Source organism: Diadema setosum, chromosome 20, assembly GCF_964275005.1.
Source record: "Diadema setosum chromosome 20, eeDiaSeto1, whole genome shotgun sequence".
In the NCBI taxonomy this organism is placed as follows: domain Eukaryota; kingdom Metazoa; phylum Echinodermata; class Echinoidea; order Diadematoida; family Diadematidae; genus Diadema; species Diadema setosum.
This window is the reverse complement of record NC_092704.1, coordinates 22,786,678-22,805,649: the sequence shown is the minus strand read 5'-3', so window position 1 is coordinate 22,805,649 and position 18,972 is coordinate 22,786,678. Positions and strand designations below refer to the sequence as shown.

Below are 18,972 nucleotides of genomic sequence, written 5' to 3'. Positions count from 1 at the left end.
AAAACAGACGGCAAGAAATTATTAGAAAGTTTATACATAAATTGGCCAAGACAATAATAATAAATATCTTAATAATATATATTATATATATATAATATATCTTTAAAATTTTGTTTTCAGAAAATAAAACATCGGTGTGGGCTCTCCAAGATACATGGCAAATTATTCGAAGAGCTTTTTTCTGGAGACGGGACAGTCTGTCGAGATATGTTGGATGTGTGTTCCCCCAAGTTATGATGCCATAATTCAGATAAGGTAAAATCAAAGCTGAATATAACATTAAAAGGGTGGGAATGGGAAAATAATATTTATCTCTACTAATAACACCAATATTTCGAGATATTGTGTGACAAATACTATCAATATGTGGCTTCCATGAAAGTTTATTGTCAATAGCTAAACCTAAAAACTTCATTGATGCAACTTCATCTATAACTATATCATCTATTCTTTTATTATTAGGGAGATTATTTAAAGTATTACTAAATGATATACATTTAGTTTTAAGAAGATTTATAGACAACTTATTTGACTTTATCCAACATAACAATTTCTTTGATTCAGAATCTAACAAATCCACCAAAATATGAGGATCTGAATGTGAAAGAAAAACATTAGAGTCATCAGCAAAAAGTACAAAAGATAAATTATTAGAAGCATTTGTTATATCATTTATATACAAAATGAATAAAAGAGGTCCCAGTAAACTACCCTGAGGAAGACCACAGGTGACAGATTGGTTGCAGGAGTTTTGACTAGATAAAAAAACGTACTGTTTACGATCAGAGAAGCAACTCCTGAATTGTCCACTCCAAGGCCTTGCCACGTATACCATAGTGACATAATTTGTTAAGTAATATTTTATGATCAATGGTATCGAAGGCCTTGGAGAGGTCCAGGAAGACACCCACTGTGTGATGAGCTCTATCTACTGCTTTGGCTACTTTTTCAATAAAGGAGAGAATTGCTTGAGAAGTGCTATGTCCTTTGCGGAAACCGAATTGTGAATCAGAAATGGTATCATAAAAATCAAGAAATTTAAGGAGTCTAGAATAAACAACTTTTTCTAACAATTTTGAAAACGATGACAACAATGAAATTGGTCTATAATCACTAATATCTTCCTTGTTACCTTTCTTATAGATTAAGATTACTTTGGCAATTTTCATTCGTAGCGGAACAACACCACTACTTAATAACAAATTAAAAATGTAAGTTAAAGGTTCAACAATATTCTCAGCTATATTTTTCAAAATAACGTTATCAATACAATCAGGTCCCGAGCTTCTTTTACTTTCCAAACTCATAATGATATCTTTTACTTCATAACTGATAATCGGATAAAAAAGAATGAATTTGAGTTGGGTGATTTAAAGGGAAGATAAACCCCAAGAGCAAAGTGGATTGAGTGAAAGCAGCAACATTAGTAGAACACATCAGAGAAAGTTTGAAGAAAATCGGACAATCGATGCAAAAGTTATGAATTTTTAAAGTTTTGGTGTTGGAACTGCTGAACGAGGAGACTACTAGAGGTTATGACGTATGAGTGGACAACAATACCAAGAAAATATAAAGAAAATTCTACAAAAATCCATTTTTCATGAAAATTACAAATTCCATCAACTTGATATTGACATATTTTAGAGGTAGCAATTATTCCCCCTGCTTTCTAAAAGAGGTTAGTCCATTGCTCTTTCATAATTCTAGAAAAGTGAATTTTTGTTGAATTTCCTTATATTTTCTTTGTATTGTTGTCCACTCATACGTCATATCCTCTAGTAGTCTCCTCATCCAGCGGTTTCAACACCAAAACTTTAAAAATTCATAACTTTTGCATCGATTGTCCGATTTTCCTCAAACTTTCACTGATGTGTTCTACTAATGTTGCTGCTTTCACTCAATCCACATTGCTTTTTGGGTTTACCTTCCCTTTAAGAAATTCATAGAATTTCTTTTGACAGGTAGGAATTTTATTGGCAAGATCATGTCCAATCTGCGAAAAGTAAAGGTTAAATGCATCTGCAGTCAAACAGGGTCTGTTATTTCCTTATCATCAGAAACAACTCGTTGTACAAAACTATCATTTTCTTTATTTATAGCACTGTTTATTATTTTCCAAGTCTTACTCGCATCATGCTTAAAAAAAGGATATCTGATCCGCGTAATACTTCCCTTTTTCATAACGCAATATTCTTGTAAGAATATCTTTAATATATTTACGATGAGATTGTTCAGTGCGTCTGATTTTATCTGCATAATACAAATTATTTTTCCGATTTATTGATCGTAGAAGAGATTTTGTTATCCGTGGTGATCTAGGATACTTTTTATCACGTTTAACTTCTACGAAAGGAACATATTTCTTTAAATGAGAATTCAAAATATTCAGGAAAACATCAAATGATATAGATTTGTATCATGAGTGCTACTTCTTCACCCCAAGTTTCTTCACTCAGACTATTCTTCAAATTCTGTAAGTTATGCGGTGTAACTTTCCTACATACTTCTCTAGTGGGACTAATTGGTTTCGTGGTGACTGGGATGGATGTGAAAATTGGAAAGTGGTCTGATATATCTGATAAAATGATATTCGATTTAGGAGTAGGCGTAATATTACAAAATATATTATCAATAAGTGAAGCTGTATTATTTGTCACTCGGGTGGGTTTAGTAATTAGTGGTAAAAAGGAAGCTGAAAACATACTATCAAGTAAATTCTGAGAGGCAAAAAGGAAGCTGAAAACATACTATCAAGTAAATTCTGAGAGTCATTTACTTTGTGACATTTAAAAATATCTATACTGAAATCACCCATAATAAAGCATTCTTTGTTAACAAAAATTGGGTTATGGATGAGATCCTGTAAAGCTTCTAAAAATAATGCACTGCTGGAGTTTGGAGGTCTATATATCAATGTAATCAAAATATTCCTAGACTTTGGGATATTTATTTCAACAACCAAATATTCTAAAATTTCATTCATAGAGTTAAGTTCGGTGTGTACAAAATAATCAAAATGTTGTTTAATATAAAATACAACCCCTCCTCCTACCTTGTTAGTTCTATTATTCGTAATGAAATCATAACCAGAAAATACAAAAGAATTAGGGGAATTTTTAGTAGGCCGCGTCTCAGTGAGCCCAATAACAGAAAATGAAATCTGGGTAGGATTTTCTAGTAAAGATTGTAAATGTTCAAAGTTGCTATTTAAATTTCTAACATTCAGATGCATCAATGAAAAATTATCATTCGATATCTATAAAGACTGAAACTGATTAATCGTTAAATAATCAGAACCTTGATATAATGTATTTTCTTCATTCACATTCAAATCATCAAAAATAGAATTAATGGTATCTGCTGCACGGCATTCATATCTAAATGAGTTATTTTTAGTTTGTTGATCCTTTTGATTGATTCCAAAAAAGGTTAATCAAATCTTCATTCCCTAGAGAATGAAAAGCAAAACTATCTATCTGCGCCATTATTAACAACCAAAATTAAGTGTTAGATATGGAGCGTAAGCCCCTAATTGAAGAATAATAAACTTTACATAAACCAAGCGGGACCAAACCATGGATTGGAAATAGATTAACAGCTGAGTGTGAACACACGAGAGATAGCATGACAAGCGACAACATAAACAAGAAAACATAAACAACAAAACATAGACAAAACAACAAAAGCACTCATATTGCTCAGAACATATCTAAACCTAGACGTCAAGCAAGTAAGAAATACCACTCATGAATGGTATAAATCTATGGCTCACGTATAAGATTAACCAACAACGCCATTGTAATCGCAGACAACTGCGGTTAAGCCAGCTAATAATCAACATCAAATACTAAAAGAAAACTCGGCCGGGCGCAGCTCCCTCGTCTACCGAAACCGTATATAGCACCGAAATTTCAGATTGCATGTTAGGTGTCTAGAGTACGAGTATACATAATCATTTACTTGTAATGTGGTTACCAGCAACAGGCATGTCCGAGATGGAATGCCGTGTGGAGAGAGCAGTGGATAATAACAATAAAAAGGACATTGAAAGAATCTGAACTGTCACTGAATACATTTAAAATGTATCAAAGCGTCATACTCGACGGACCCTGCACACATTTTGTAATACACATTAATTAAACCCACATAGTACAACACTTTTGGTACTTCATGATAATAATATCACAAAAAATAATTCATGTTGGGTTTCTTTTTAACACTGATACACAGAAAAAAAAATAAGATGGTTAATATACTTTTCCTCTTCCTCTTGTTATCACCCTTCTTGACACAAATTAGAGCCAGCTATATAGACGTTCAAATTTGTGTCGTATACAAGTTTCAATTTTATTAAACACAACCTAGCACTTTGAGCATTTGAATTCAATCAACTCACACAACTTCTACGGGCCTTTTTTTCACTCTCATATACGTTTGAATGATACAATTTCCTTTTCATTTAAAAGTCTCATATAATTATCTTGATTGAATTGAATGTATAACGTTCGACAGGAAAGAAATACACACAATGCAATTACTGATTAAATGAAACTTTAAAATGAAAATGAAATTATATAACCAGTATATCACAGGCTGACAGGGGAAAAAGGACAGGTAAAAACGCGTTTATACTTGTTTAAGCGAATTGAACTTGAACGTTAAAAGTGCGAAGTTGTGTTTCTATAATTGAAATTGAAAACCGTACTTGGGATGAAATTGAACGTCTATCCAGCTGCCGTGAAATTGAATGCCAACTTTGAGTCGTTAAACTGAATGAACTTCCCTCTAAATTGAATGAAATTGGAATGTGAAAGGTATGACATGAAACGAATTTGAATGCTAACAGAATGAAAATGACCCATGGTATCAGATCAGTGACCAAAATCGCTTGAATTTAAACGCCTTTTCATTAATTTGAATGCAAATCCGATGAAATTGAGCGGGAAAAACCTATAGTATAATGGGACGAATGATCAACAACGAGTAACCAGTCAAATGACAAGGCTCTTATTAGGTGTTATATAAATACAAATAAGCATAATGATTATGACCCATTTTAACCAAATTGCTTTGGATGTGAACAACGTAGAATGTTTATGTAGATGTCTGCATCTATGTATTTTGAGTCATGGTAACACCACTAGCATCGTTCAAATGCCCCGTCGAACTTAATTTTAATAGGTTTGTAAGACTATATTCCCACTGACATGCAATCAGTTACCATGGTTTGTTTGTTTGATTTATTTTTCTGCCAACATAATATCACACATTAATCAAGATTATCTTTCAGCAATATAAAAAAAAACAGTATACAGATTACAATATACATACATGTACATGATTTGAAGAAGGAAAATAAATGTGTAAAATTTCATTAACAAAATATTGTATTACCAAATTTCTAAAAAATAACCTGAGAAATTATGCGGAAGAAGAACTACCACTATAAGCATGTGTTTGAAAACGTTGCAGCCCAGGAAACCTATACCTACATAATAATTATACATATTTTAATAAGCAGAATGGGAGAAATGGGGTTATAGAACGACTGGCCATTCATTCACCGGCGTAAATCCGTACCGACGAGTTGGGGGGGGGGGGGATGATCGGCGATAGTCATCGCGTACTACCACGAGTACTAGCCCAACTACACGATCCGGACACGCGCGCGATATGCATGTCCAAAATGAAATGAAATTACCTTGATGAAATAATATAAATATATATTTCGGTAAGTAATTATGTATTAGTAGATAGTTTCTAACTCCTATGGGATTTACCAATTTTGAATTAATCTTGAATTAGGCCAATTGAAGCAATCGTCCCCTGAAGTGTCGAACCCTTTTCAATATGGGGGGGGGGGGGGGCAAAGAGACCGGAGTGAAAGAGCGAGGATGGTGTATCCTCCTCCCATACTGGGAAAATTTGTGCGTTTTCAGGCTTGAGATTTAGAGATTATAGGGCACACTTTTGGTAAGATATTTACTTATCGTCTTTACGAATTGAGAAATACAAATATAAAGTAGTATTCAGGGAAACGGCCAGGAGGAAGCTGTGGGAGGGAAATACATCCATCCCACACGAAAGAGACTTCTGCATTTTCAGACTTGAAATTCAGGGTGCGATGCAACCTATTGGTGAAATATTCGATCGTTTGTTTTTTTTTCTATCAAAGAAGTAAAAATTATATTCAGGGAAGTGTGCAGGGGGAGGATGTGGGAGGGCGATACCTCTTCCCAGACGACGGAGAATTTTGCATTTTCATCCTTGAAATTCAGAGATCTGATTCATTCTATTAGTGAAATATTCGATTTTTTTAATAAAAAAAAGTAACAAAACAGAAATATATTCATTAAAGTATGTTGGGGTTGGGGTTGCCCCTCCCACATGACGAAAATATTTTGCTTATTCAGACCTGAAATCGAGACATATTTATATGGTGCGCACTTTTGTCTCTATCAAAAGAGTTTGAAAAATATTAAGTAATATTCAGGTAACACGAGCCTCCTTTCATTGTATATGAGCTGGCTATGACCGATCATTTTATCATATATTGTGTCTACAGTTAAGGTAAAACTTCAGATAAACCCCAAGTACATAAATGCAAATTTGTCCGCAGTTATAAAAAATTTGATGAAGAAACACATCGGAGATATCAAATGAGACTCTGTGTATGAAGCAACCGATGTAGGAACCCCATGCACCAATGCGTAAAAAGCGCGCGTTAAACAAAAGGAATCTCCGTGGATGACAAGTGACATCCTAGCTCTGATTCGTGATAGGGACAAGCTTACAAGAAAGCCAAAATGATCGAAGCTGTCTCCTGACTGGGAAAATCATAAGAAGGTTAGAAATGATGTGAATTCCAAAATACGTCAAGTTAAACGCCAATTTATTATGAATAAGATTGCAACAGCTGGAAATTGCACAAGAAAAATTTGCCATCTTTGAGTTATATGTGTTACCAGGAAAGAAAACAGACTCACAAATCTCTTCAATCAATGTTACTGATGAGATTGTTAGTGGTAAAGGTTTAGCTGATTTGTTTAATCGTTATGGAAGAAATAAGAGAGAGAGAGAGTTCAGCAGTTAATCAACGAATGACATGTATTTCTTCAGCGAAGGTTGCAACAAATTTCTCCCTCAAAACAGTAAATGATAAGAAAGTGTGGGATCTGTTTAAAATCACTATATACTCATGGATCGAGTCACGGGTCCGGACAACATACCGGCCAAACTACTGAGCTGCGTAAGGTTGCATCCTTGATAGCTCCCCCGCTAACTTTTTTTAATAAACCAGTCAATACAAAGGGGCACAATACCTGATATGATGAATGGAAGGAGGCTCGTGTTACACCTGTTTACAAGGGAGGAAGCAGGGATGATATCGGCAATTATAGACCTATTTCCGTTACCCAGGCTTTTGCAAAGATCATAGGGTAAGTCGCTTCTGACCAACTTCAGACTTATCTGATTGAAAACCACATTCTTACAAATAAACAGTTTGGCTATCGTCCGAAGCACTCCACCAAAGATGCATTGTTAAATGTAACAGTACAGTGGTTTGATGTCATTGACTCTGGTAATATTGTCGGGGTAGTTATGGTTGATTTTAAAAAGGCATTTGACACTGCAAACCGTTGTATTTTAACTAAAAAATTCAAAATGTGTGGGTTGGATGAAAATGCTGTAAGATGGTTTGAAAATTATCTGTCGAACCGGACACAATGCACATGTGTGGATGGTTTTGTTTCAGATAAGGAAAGTATAAACTGTGGTGTACCACAGGGATCCCTGATTGGACCTGTCCTCTTTTCTTTATATGAGAATGAATTGCCTTCTGTTGTCAAGCATAGTGAATTGTCACTTTGCGCAGATGACACTTGTTTATTTTGTTCTGCAAAGAAACCTGATGAAATTAATAAACAGTTAAATGAGGATCTTGTTTCGGTATCGCACTGGTTATAGGATAACAAACTATTTGTGAATAAGAAGAAGTGCCAACGAACTTATATTTCTTGGTACACCATCACGTTTAAAGGAAATTGAATCAAATGCCAGGATCCTGAATGTGCTTATTGATAATTATATAGTTCAGAGAAAAAAAATACATGTAAATATCTGGGAGTATAATAGATGAGAATCTGCAATGGAACGCTCATGTTCAACTTTCAACTTTCAACTTTGTTTTCACCTCCATCAAAATGAACAAAGAAATTTATTTACATTGCATATACACGGGATATTTGTGATATAGAACAAAATTTGAAAAGGTACATAAGAAAATTATGAAAATGAAAAGTAGATGTGATTACATCTTTGTTAAATACATAAAGCGTATAATACAAGTCAACTAAGGATGAGGATGGAAGTGGAGGGTCCCACTAAGAAGCAAAGCTTGTACGATATGGGACCCTCAATGTTAATTACCTTCACAAGAAAGTCGCCAAATATATATATCTTCTGAAGAGAGTACGCAATAAGATTGATTTCCGTGTTTCGTTGTTATTCTATAAATCTATAATACAGTCACATTTTGACTACTGTAATGTAGTCTGGGGGAATACAAGAAAGCGTAACTGTGATAAATTGCAGGTTCTCCAAAACAGCTCTCTAAGAATTGTCTTGCAGGTTGATTCTATGTCTTCTTCGTACGATTTGTATGACACTTTACATCTTGATTGTTTAAAGTGTATCTTTGGCCAAAAAATTATTTTGGATATGTGAAAGAGACACATTTCAGTAATCCATTGCACCATCTTTCAGAGAAAATGGGTCATTAATTAGTGAAATAATGCATCTCAAAGTTTCCAAACACACTGTGTCTGGGAGATTCAGGAACCGCTGTGGTTCCGTAACCCACTGCAAACAATAGGGTTTGCTGTAGTCTTGCCTCACCCAGACCCATTTTGCTTAGAAACTTTCAGATGCATTATTTCACTAATTAATGACCCCTTTTCTCTGAAAGTTGGTGCAATGGACTACTGAAATGCGTCTCTTTCACATATCAAAAATAATTTTTGGGCAAAGATACACTTTAAACGTTCGCAGGTCTAAACAATTAGCTCACTCTCTCTTTAGAGCTGTGAGGCAGATTGGTCCCCCGTGCATCTGTGAACTGTTATTCCTCGTGACACTAGTTACAATACACGCTCTGGATATTCTTAGCTTTACTAGTATTGTACAGTATAGTACAGTATTGGTGGAGATGAGAATTGGGCTTTAAACTTTTGGCGAGATACCAAGAAAACGTTTATGATATAGTACAGAGCATACCATTTTAAGAGGAATTCAAAGTTTATTTGATGAAAATCGGGTTTTGAATGACTGAAACATCCAAAAACAAAGTAAAACAAAGCGATAGTAATAAAGTGTGGGTCCCACACTTTATTAGAATTGCTCTTTTTTGGATATCTCAGCCATTTCAACAACCAATTTTCATCACATAAATGTTGAATTCCTCATAGAATTACATGCTCTTTCATATTTCATAAAAGCTTTCTCATTATCTCACCAAAAAATGTTTGAAACCTGAAATTAGGTCTCAACCAAAACTGTAAGACCCCTTGAAGCTTCTTAGTTCAAAACCAATCATTGTATGCTTAGGTTCGCATATAAAGGCACTAAACTGTGGAACAAGATTGAAAGATCGGTAACTCCGTCCATGTCATTGGAGGCATTCAAGCGTTATGTAAATACACTGACTGAAGATGTTTTTATTGCTTCGTAACTACGTTTGATTTATTGTATCTGTATTTTTTGACTGCTCCGTGGTTAAACTGAAATGTATTTCTATCATTTTGTTTTATTTTGTTTCATTTTATTTACATTAATTTAGTATTACGTTTTTGAAAATTTGTTTTCAGTTGTGTACTCCCTACGTGACTTTTACTTAAATTGTAGTTTGATGCACTTGAAATCCATATTTCTGTAATGATGTGCAGCATATATATTTTTATTTATCTTGGACTTAGGGACTGTAATTTAATCATCTGTTTCTTTTATCTATTTCAAGTTATAACTGTCAAAAATCAGTTGTTACAGTTGTGTTACATGTATTTAACTTGTGGTGGCTCGATTAGCCGCTCATTACTTTACGTGTAGCAACCCTGTGTTTTGGCTAGTTTAATTTGTTACTGCTTATTATGAATATCGGTAAGATTTCCCCAGCCTTACATAGCTAGTGGAAATTTCCATGTACAGTTGGTTGACCTTTGCAATCTGGTTTAGACCGGTTCACTGTCATGTCGTGTCGCAATGATGTAGCACACGTTACGTAGACTTATTATTCATGATATAGTGTTAATCCAATCATTGTAGATTGTAGTGCGTATCAAGTGCGTAATTAGTATCATTAACGCTACTTTTGACCAATCGCGACCGTTATTCGCGCGTCACCTATCGCACGTGCGAGATGTCACACGATCCTTCGCTGCATCGAGACACTCCCGCTTCAATCGCCGTTGAGGAACGACCTCCGGATCTGTCCTGCGGTAGAGTCACCCTCCTGTGTTTTATAGGCCCGCTGGCTGTTCAAAGTTTCTACCCGGCCGCTGTCCTCTCTGTGCACCGTACCAGAGATTCGGGGATGGAGCTTCGCAGTTTTATTGCCTCCGAAACAGAACTCTCATTTATATTTGTCCTCCGACACACCTCGTTTTATTGACATTGTCGTCGAGTGACCGCACATCGCTCCCGCCATGGACGACCCGCTGTCCGGCTGAGCATAGAGATCTACATCTACATCGTTCCAGGCGACTCACTGTCCTGTCGAACTCGTTTTATTCAGCCTCCTGCCGACGCCCGACTTACCGCGCTGGTAGAGAGCTGCACTCCCGCTTCAACCGCCGTTGAGGAACGACCTCCGGATCTGTCCTGCGGTAGAGTCACCTTCCATCTTTTGTGTTTTATAGGCCCGCTGGCTGTTTAAAGTTTCTACCCGGCAGCTGTCCTCTCTGCGCACCGTACCAGAGATCCGGGGATGGAGCTTCGCAGTTTTGTTGCCTCCGACACAGAACTTTTATTATTCGTCCTCCGACACGTTTCATTGATATTGTCGTCGAGTGATCGCACACAAGATATCGCTCCCGCCATGTACGACCCACTGTCCGGCTGAGCATCCAACTTTACATCTGTTACATCCAGTGGCGTATCTAGGGAAAACGGCGCCCGGGGCAAGCACGAAAATTGCGCCTCTAATTTCTGAAAAAGTGTTCAACCCCAACCCCATCCCGGTAGGGACTTTAAACAAAGTCCACATGATGCTTTTTCAAGCACTTAAAAGGGATCTTTTGAGGGTGATTTAAATGTAATGAATTGTGATAGATTTTGGAGAGCGAGCGCAGCGAGCGAGCCGAAATTTTTGTATTTCAGCTTACAAAACATGGAATTCTTGTCATTTTTGGCTTACCAAATCTTACAATTTTAATCATGATATAGTGACAGCCGAGATATCGATTTATACCAAAAAACTGAGGACTTTAAAAAATACTCTAAATTAGTGCGCGCGAGTGAGCTGAAATTTGTAAATGTCCTCGTCATCATCACGTATTGTTCTTATCTTTTTTTTTAATATAAATTTTGGCGAGCGAGCGCAGCGAGCGAGCCGAAAATTTTTGTATTTCAGCTTACAAAACATGGAATTCTTGTCATTTTTTTATTATTAAATCTTACAATTATAGTGACGACCTTATAGATAACGATTTATACCAACAAACTGAGGACTTGAAAAAATACTCTAAATTAGTACGAGCGAGTGAGCCGAAATTTGTATATTTCTGCGTCATCATTACGTTTTTTTTTATCTTTTTTGATTTTTTTGCACCCCCCTCCCCCGTATGTTCGAAACCGCTTTTGATCCAATCGGCGATCGCTTCAGAACGAATGAAATTGCAGTCGCTGCTCCGTGTAACATTTTTCCTGTTAAATATAAAATGACATGAGTGAACACAATAGACATTATCATTTTGTCCGCGTCATCGTCACGTTTTGTTCTTATCTTCTTCTCTTTTTTATACAAATTTTGGCGAGCGAGCGCAGCGAGCGAGCCGAAAATTGTTGTATTTCAGCTTACAAATCATGAAACTCTTTTCATTTTTTGCTTATTAAATCTTACAATTCTAATCAAGATATAGTGACGGCCTTATAGATAATGATTTATACCAACAAACTGAGGACTTGAAAAAATACTCTAAATTAGTACGAGCGAGTGAGCCGAAATTTGTATATTTCCGCGTCATCCTTGCATTTTGTTCTTATCTTGTTTGATTTGTTGTCGTTTTTTTGCGCCCCCCCCCCGTATGTTCGAAACCGTTGACGCCCTCGTTTGATCCAATTGGCGATCGCTTCAGAACGAATGAAATTGCAGCCGCTGCTCCGTGAAACATTTTGCCTGCTAAATATAAAATGACAATGTGTGAACACAATAGACACTGTCATTTTGTCATCATCACGTTTTGTTCTTACCTTCTTTTTTATATAAATTTTGGCGAGCGAGCGCAGCGAGCGAGCCGAAAATTGTTGTATTTCAGCTCACAGAACATGGAATTTTTGTGTGAACACAATAAAAATTGTCATTTTGTCCGCGTTATCATGTTTTGTTTTTATCTTGTTTGATTTGGTTTTCTGCCCCCCCCCCACCATTCTCCCTCCCCCTTTTTCTTCTTTTTTTTCTTCTTCTTCTTCTTCTTCGTTTTTTTTTTCTTTTTTTTTCTTCTTCTTCTCTTTTTTTTTTCTCGTTTTTTTGCGCCCCCAAGGAGTGGCGTCCGGGGCACGTGCCCCCCTTGCCCTCCCCTAGATACGCCACTGGTTACATCGTTCCAGGCGACTCACTGTCCTGTCGAACTTCGTTTTTCTTCAGCCTCCTGCCGACGCCCGACTCACCGCGCTGGTAGAGAGCTGCATTCCAACTCAACCTCCGATGGCTCTTCAGCCCCGTACAACGGAGTGTCGCATCAAGTTTCCGAACGATCCCCGCATCGAGCTCTTCATCGCATCGCGTCCGCTCAGCTCCGCAGGATCCCGTTCGTCGAGCCCCTTTTTCTGTCACCGTTCCAGTTCTTCATTTTGGTCTCCTGCTACAGCGATTCGCTTACCTTCACCAGTCGGCACGATTAATCGCTCCGTTTAACAGACCGTGAACTGTGGACACTAATCCGCCAAACACTTGCATTTACTGAACATGCTGAATGGACTTCAAGTTGACTTTTTGTTGGTATGTCCTCATTGTTATATTGATTGTACATTGTACTCTGTAACGCTACATTTTACATGTTGTAGATCTAACATTTTACATTCTTGTTACATGTCGTACGTGTGAACTCCCACATTTCTCGATTTTTGAGTGTTTCACGATGTCAAATTACACTCTTCCGTTTTGTGCAATATTTTGATTTGAACATACCTACCATATCAACCTATATGTGTATTTTGTAATAAAAACAGAAAAGGGAATACAGTTTTTACTTAATCATTTGTGTGAACTGCTCTCCAGGTGGATCATAAAGTTAAAAAAGGGAGATTGATTGAGCACGCCTTTTGTTTGTGTGATTGAAGCTGTAATGTTATGTTAACCTTTTGACCTTCACTACAACACACACTCTATTACTTACCCAAAATTATTAATCAATTTTTCCCACAAACTTTTGAATCTAAGCTTATTTATGTGTTTAGTATCGTTCTGTATGTATTGTGGTGTATATATGATATTTGTTTTTACTCAAGATGTATGTATTTTTCGCTTTTTACCATTATTTGTGTATGTATGTGGATCCTTATGGAAACCAGTTTTGCTGATCAGGGTGTTCCATCCCACCAAGTGGTAATTAATTCAAATTAAATAAATTCAAAGAAGTGTGCGGGGGAGGGTGTGGAAAGAGGATAGGCCCCCTCCTTCACGAGAGAGATCTTTTTTATTCAGACCTGAAATTTCAGACATAGGGCATACTTTTGGTAAAATATTCAATTGATTTTATCCAAAGAGTAAGAAAAGTATAAATCAGTATTCACGGAAATGGGCACTAGGAGGGTGTCGGATGGGGATACACCCTCCCAGATGAAGGTTTTTTGTTTTGTTTTGTTTTTTTCTCCCTTCCATCTGAAGGTTGGTTTTGTTTTGTTTGTTTTGTTTTGTTTTGTTTTGGATTTTTAGACTTGAAATTCTGAGGTCTGCTGCACATTATTGGTGAAATATTCGATATCTGTGTCTATCAAAATAGTAACAAAAAGACTTACATTTAAAGAAGTATGCAGGGGAGGGTGTTAGAAGGGAATAGGCCACTCCTACACTAGAGAGATTTTGCTTATTTAGACCTGAAATTCAGAGATATAGCGCACACCTTTGGTGAGATATCAAATTGTTGTCTCTATCAAAATGGTAAGAAAAATGCAAAGTAGTACCTACAGTATAGTACTCAGGGAAACGGCCAGGGGAAGCTTGTGGAAGGGGGTATCAATGGGAGGGGACAGATTTTCGCATCTCGCGAATTACTGGGGAGGGGCATGTTTGCCATTAACATTTTCATGGGGGGGGGGGAGGGGGCAACTGCCCTTTTGTCCTCGTAGGATCGAGACCCCTGATCTCAATGATCCCTGGGTGCCCGTATATTCCCGACTGAGTCATCATCAATTGCACAATGATATAGAAAGTGGGGGAGGGGAGGGGTATAATCCTGGCGGTTTTGTGTTGTTTTCCGTAGGTAATTTGTAGATCGTTACAAGTGGCGGGCGTCAATGCAGGTAACTATATTGGCATGGTATTATACGTGTTCAACATCTGAACCATTCTTTATGTCGATATCATGCGAGTGAGTGTAAGAAAATTATGTACATAAATCCTAAAAGATAGAATACTGTTAAGCTCTGTTTAGTTCTCAGTAGGCAGGCGTGCGATCAAACGTAATTATTACAATCACAATAATATTTTCATCTTCTTCCATTTTTTTATTTTTCATTTTTATTCTTTTTTTTTTGGGGGGGGGGGTTACGCCCATGCATTCATTACGGTTGATCATGGACATTTTGTTTACTTCTTTAAAGATTTTCCACCTGGATGACATTCTTGAAACCTATGTTTGCTCTTAAGAACGGCATTTATGAGGAACTTATGTGATTCCCTCCGTTCGTTTTTCAGTTTTATAGGTGGCTTGGTCTCCTCAGCCTCCACTGGTGCTGCTCTGGCTGGACTGGTTCAGGCCAAGGAGGCAGGAGAACCTTGCCCATTCCCTTCATGCCTCTGGTACTCTTTCGTGGCATCTCTAATACGAAGGGTAATAATATTTGTTCTCTTGAAGTGTAGGTCACAGAATGAAGAGCATATTACAATTTTGTCCCGTGTACAATTTGGCGTGGGATTTATCTTGCCAAAAGTTGACCCCGATCACCACCATTTAAAAGTACGACTTAGTGCGATCTATTCAGCTTTGTTACGACCAAATGCAATATGATTCCATGATCTCATCGTTGAAAAATTGTGAGCGGTCAAAATATTTCCTATTATAAAATGGGTTCAAGAATGTAGCCAATTGGAAGCGCTAAAATGAGTCACGTGCGAGTGCATTATTTTTTACGATCATGCACGGCCTGATGTCACAATGTTTACACTAGCAGTGCGCACTCAATCAATTGTTATTATAAAATGGGTTCAAGAATGTAGCCAATTGGAAGCGCTGAAATGAGTCACGTGTGCGTGCATTTATTTCTTCAGGTATGCACTAAGAAGAGTCTCTCTTCCACCTCCCTGGCCTGACGTACGTCACAATGCTTACACTAGCAGTGCGCACTCAATCAGTTGTTACAAGTGCGTCACGCGTTACTATACGCGCTGTCAATCCTGTAAACAACTTCTAGTTCGGGCCGCGGGCTGCCACAACAGCCGGCGGCCTTTCTTGTGCATAACACGTGGCGTACGTATACTCTTATACGTACGTACAGTACAAGGGTACTTATGTGCGGAATTTCCGAGTGCGACGTGCGAAAATGTTTGGGAGGAACATCTTGGGACATCTTGACCTTTGAGCGAGTGCTACATGTAGCTGACTGGTATTGACCCACAAATGTACGTAAATAATGCTGTTAGTTTTCGACCCATTTTATAAAACAAATGATGCACAGGATTATTTCGTGGCGTTAGTGAAGGTGCGGCGCACTCTCGAGTATTGACAACGGTTGCAAACATGCACTCGGCTGCGCCTCTTGCATGTCGTACCATTGTCAATACTCTCGAGCTCGCCGCACCTTCACTAACACACTCTATCCTGTGCATCATTTGTATACAAGTGCGCGTCACGCGCTACTATACGCGCTGTCAATCCTGTAAACAACTTCTAGTTCGGGCTGCCAGCCGGCCTTTCTTGTGCATAACATGTACAGTGGCGTACGTATACTCTTATACGTACAGTACTTATGTGCGGGATTTCCGAGTGCGACGTGCGTTAATGTTTGGGAAGAACATTTTCGGACATCTTGACTTTTGAGCGAGTGCTACATGTAGCTGACTGGTATTGACCCACAAAGGTACGTGAAAAATGCTTTTAGTTTTCGACCCATTTTATAAAACAAATGATGCACAGGATTATTTCGTGGCGTTAGTGAAGGTGCGGCGCACTCGGGAGTATTGACAATGGTGCAACATGCACGAGGCGCAAGTGCATGTTGCACCATTGTGAATACTCTCGAGTGCGCCGCACCTTCACTAACGCACTCTATCCTGTGCATCATTTGTATACTATCAACAATATTGCCATGACTGACATCAAAATCTCATAAAGCGGCGCTCCCACTATCATAATTGACGCCACAGTTGAAATCGTGGTGTTAATCTTGAAGCAATCGTGATGATCTTTTCAGATCGTATCAGATCATATCAGATCATATCAGATTTCGAGGTTCATCTTGGCAATCGCGTGAATCGTAGAAAATCTTTGGACGGTACAAAAATTTTCTACGATTAATACAATTACTTTTTGATCTTGAATCGTATCAAGAAGCAACAAATATTATCTAATCGTGCTTTTTAATCGTGTTGATCGGGATCGACTTTTTCATATTCCTTCCGCTTAGTAGACAGCGAGTTGTCACAATATTGGGGTGTTCTTAAAATTTTCTGTAGGTTTTGATTTTTTGTGCTATTTCCCCTATTTTGGGGGTGCTGAACACGAATCCACTTGTTGCCATTTTTCTAACTGACGTTTCACCCGTTGTCATGGCAACGAATTATTATCTTTAAAAGAACGTGTATTCTTTATTAAACATCATAAATAAGTCAATCTAAACATCTCTTTAATCAAATTAAAAATCACAATTCTTGTAACGCCATGGTTACCTCACAGCAAAGATGGTTGCCATGGTAGCAACTATTTTAAAGAAAGTAGTGATACTTTCATGCAAAAGCAAGAAAATGTGACAATATGGGGTGGAATATTGATTACTAACTTTACTATCATGACTATCAACTCTTTCCCATTATGTTCATTTCACTTCCTTTTCGTTGCTATAGCAACAAAATGACAAAAGCTACCTTTTAAAGAAAAAATAAGTATTTCAATTAACAGGAAAGTAAGAATGAAATAAATCGGTAGATAATACATTTCTGTAAGAGTTAGATTTTTGTGTTCTTTCCTTATATTGGGAGTGCCGTACACGAATCCACCTGTTGCCATATTTCTAATTGACATCTTTAGCCGTTGCCATGGCAACAAATTATTTTCTTCATTATTTTCCTCATTAAACATTATAAAAACTTACTGTAATTTCCAACAGATGTCAATATGAACATGTTTCTTTGATTAAATTAAAAATCACAATTTCCGAATATCACAGCTACCTCATAGTGATGACGGTTGCCATGGTAACAGCTAATTTCAAAAGAAAATAATGACTTTTTTTTAAATCAAAAAGCATAAAATCATTAAGAGATTGATTGAAAAAGTCATTTCATTACCAGTTAGGGTCTAACTCTGATTGTCAGCATTTTTTTCTTTTTACTATGCTCATCTCACATTATCGTTGCTATGGCAACAGTATTAGGAAAACTTACTTTCATAGAAAGAAGAACTGTTTCATTAAAAAGGAAAGAAAGAATAAATTAAACAAATGATCAATTTCAGAAAAGTTTGAATTTTTTGTGCTTTTTCATCTCTTTTGGGGATGCTGAACAGGAATGCACCTGTGGTAATTTTTTAAAATGACGTCTTCAGCCGTTGCCATGGCAACAAATTATTTTCTTCAAAAGAACATGTGTTCTTCTTTAAACATTATGAAAACATGCTGTTAACACCAAAATGTGTCAAGATAAGCATGTCTCTTTAATTTAGTAAAACATCACAATTTTTCAACTTCATGCTTACCTCATAGCAATTCATTATGAAAAACATGAAAAATGACAAGATTGAGTAACATATTTATAACAAATTACTGTCAGTTCTTTTTTTATGCCTCCGCCACGAAGTGGTGCCGCGGCATGCCGGAGGCATTATGTTTTCGGGTTGTCCGTCCGTCCGTACGTCCGTATGTCCGTCCGCTTTGGTTTATGCGATAACTTGAGTAATATTATTGACTGGAATTTTACCAAACTTGGTCCAAGTATAAAGTGTGATGGGGCAATTACTTGATTAGATTTTGGGTGAAATCAGTCAAAGGCCAAAGGTCAAAGGTCAAGGTCAAATCGTGAAATTGTATCTGTTTACGCGATTACTCGAAACTGGATCAAGCAAATTTTACCAAACTTTGTCCGAGGATGCTGTATGGTGGGACAATTACTTGATTAATTTTTGAGTGAAATGGGACAGAGGTCAAAGGTCAAAGATCAAGGTCAAATCCTGAAATTTATTTATGCTTATTTTTCTTTAAAAGGCAGCTTTTGTCATGTTGTTGCTATAGCAACGAAAATGATGTGAAATGAACATTATGGAAAAATAAGCTGATGATCAAGATAGTAATTTATGATAAATATTCCATTCAATCTTGTCACGTTTT

General features: G+C 37.1%; 1 long non-coding RNA gene across 1 annotated transcript; it reads left to right on the top strand.

The window, feature by feature from the left end:
- Positions 1-10,464: 10,464 nt before the first annotated feature.
- Positions 10,465-13,519, top strand: LOC140243854 (uncharacterized). Its single transcript, XR_011902256.1, has 2 exons — positions 10,465-10,880; positions 12,860-13,519. It is a non-coding gene; the product is annotated as an uncharacterized lncRNA (long non-coding RNA).
- The last annotated feature ends 5,453 nt before the right edge of the window (positions 13,520-18,972 follow it).